The sequence below is a fragment of the Sapajus apella genome, unplaced genomic scaffold (assembly GCF_009761245.1).
Source record: "Sapajus apella isolate SASKATOON/1434 unplaced genomic scaffold, GSC_monkey_1.0 scaffold25, whole genome shotgun sequence".
NCBI classification, from domain to species: domain Eukaryota; kingdom Metazoa; phylum Chordata; class Mammalia; order Primates; family Cebidae; genus Sapajus; species Sapajus apella.
This window is the reverse complement of record NW_022436965.1, coordinates 16,227,899-16,230,658: the sequence shown is the minus strand read 5'-3', so window position 1 is coordinate 16,230,658 and position 2,760 is coordinate 16,227,899.

Below are 2,760 nucleotides of genomic sequence, written 5' to 3'. Positions count from 1 at the left end.
CTTCTGCCTCAGCCTCTCAAGTAGCTGGGATTACAGGTGCCTACCACCACGCCGGGCTAATTTTTGTATTTTTAGTAGAGACGGGGTTTCACCGTCTTGGCCAGGCTGGTCTCAAACTCCTGAACTCAGATATTTCACCCACCTCGGCCTCCTAAAATGCCAGAATTACAGGCATGAGCCACCGTGCCTGGCCTCCAATTTTTTTTTTAAGACAAAGTTTCGCTGTTGTTGTTCAGGCTGGAGTGCAATGGCGCAATCTCGGCTCACCACAACCTCTGAAGGCACAGGCATGTGCCACCAGGCCCAGCTAATTTTTTTGTATTTTTAGTAGAGACAGGGTTTCTCCATGTTGGTCAGGCTGGTCTTGAGCTCCCGACCTCAGGTGATCCACTCACCTTGGTCTCCCAAAGTACTGGGATTACAGGCGTGAGCCACCATATCCAGCCCAATTTTTAAAAATTATAAGTAACATTGTAATGTGTCAACATGTTTGTGCCTACATCTGTGTATAGTTATCTGATTGTTTACCTTGTCAAATTCCTAGAAATTATAGGCAATTTTGTAATTAATTTATTATTTCTTCCCCCTCTCCCTGTAAGTTCCACAGGGCAGAGAATTTACCTTTCTTGTTTAGTACTTTATTTCCGCTACCTAGACATGCACCTGATATATACTAAGAACTTAATTTCTTTGTTGAAAGAAGTGCTATATCCATTTAAAGAATCTTAATAGATATTGCCAAATTAATCTTCAGAATTAATGCTTCCACCTGAAAGTATGAGTCCCTAATTCATGACTACTTTTCCTGTCTGATAATGTCATTTTCATTCTTTGCCTGAAGAATCTTTGATATCAGTATCCATGAGGTGTCATTGCAATTCTGGCATGCTGTGTATCATACTCCACTAAATTTATGCTTGTTAAAGATGGTGCCTAGCCTTATGTTTTTCCTCAATATTTTGTGTATAGAATGATAGTCTGTTACAGTCAATGCTGTCTGTTCATCATGCTTATTCTTATTTTTATGACTACTGAGCTTGGATAAGGTACATTGGTTCTGAATAACAACTAGCACAAAGTAATTTAAGCAAAAAGGGAAACGATTTTAAGGATGCGGCGTTTTCTCACAGAACTCAAGGACAAGAATATAGTAACAGACTCTGGAAGCATCTAGTAGGTTCTAGAACCAATAATTAAGGATTTTTTTTTTCTGTTACTCTTTCTCCCTGAAGATTAGCTTTCCCCACTTCTCTACCCATCTGTGGCTCCTGATTTTATGTGGTATGGTTCCAGCCATGTTTAGGGAGGTACCTCCCTATTTTGAACCTCAATTCAGAATTCCTGAGATATAAAGTTTGATTGGCTTGACTTGATGTGGGCCAAGCATCCAGTGCAATTACTTCTCTGTGGCAAGATTGATTAGACTGCACTGGATGTCCACTCGGTGCCCATTCCTATGGAGAGAGGGCCAGTTCTGAGAGAAAAAGGAGAAATTATTCTGAGATGAGTGGAAACCCCAAAAGTAAAATCCTTTCCCTGCCTAAACTTGTTGGTTTACCTAAACTTTATCCCTCCTTAAAAGCCCAGGAAGAATCTCCAATTTGGGGACCATAAAAATTCCTTGATAGTCCAAATTATTTTTTAATCTCTATCCTTTCTGAGTGCTTATTTTCTGCCCCATACAATTTAGTTTTATGTTAAACAATAGGTTATTTTCCAATTGGTTTATTCAGGAAGCTTTTGATTTCCAAAGTGATAAGCATTTTTAAAAAGAAGGATCTCTCTTAAGTTTTATTTCCTTCCTCCCTTCCTTCCCTTCCTTCCTTTCCTCCTTTTCCCTTACCCTTCCTTTCTTTTTTTCTTTTCTTTTTGACAAAGTCTTGTTCTGTTGCCCAGGCTGGAGTGTACTGCCATAATCTTGGCTCACTGCAACCTCTGCCTTCTGAGTTCAACCGATTCTCCTGCCTCAGCCTTCCGAGTAGCTGGGAGTACAGGCTCCTGCCACCACACCTGGCTAAATTTTTTTTTTTTTTTTTTTGAGACGGAGTCTTACTCTGTCATGAGGCTGGAGTGCAGTGGTGCAATCTGGGCTCACTGCAACCTCCGCCTCCGAGGTTCAAGCCATTCCCCTGCCTCAGCCTCCTGAGTAGCTGGGACTACAGGCTCGTGCTACCACGCCCAGCTAGTTTTTTGTGTTTTAGTAGAGACGGGGGGTTTCACCATGTTAGCCAGGATGGTCTCCATCTCCTGACTCATGATCTGCCCACTTCAGTCTCCCGAAGTGCTGGAATTACAGGCATGAGCCACCGTGCCCGGCCAATTTTTGTATTTTTTGTGAAGACAGGCTTTTGGCATGTTGACCAAGGTGGTCTTGAACTCTTGATCTCAGCTGATCTGCCTGCCTCGACCTCCCAAAGTACTGAGATTACAGGCATGAGCTACCATGCCTAGCCTCAAATTTCATTTCTATACACTCCAAAGATATTTAATTAATATATAATGAATTGATTAAAGTGCTTGATAACAGCTTTGAGATCATTAAAAGTTAACAGAACTCGTTCTGTCAAATGAAATTATCATATTTTGAGTTATTTTCCAAGGTATATTTTGCATTGAAACACTTTACTAATAACCAGTAAAACTATCAGTATCTCTTAAAATACATGTGAAATTTATGAACCACTTTTCATCTCCATCAGCACATTTATTGAGTTCATTGTCATCTATCTCAGGGACAATTGCATTAGACTTTTATCTTCC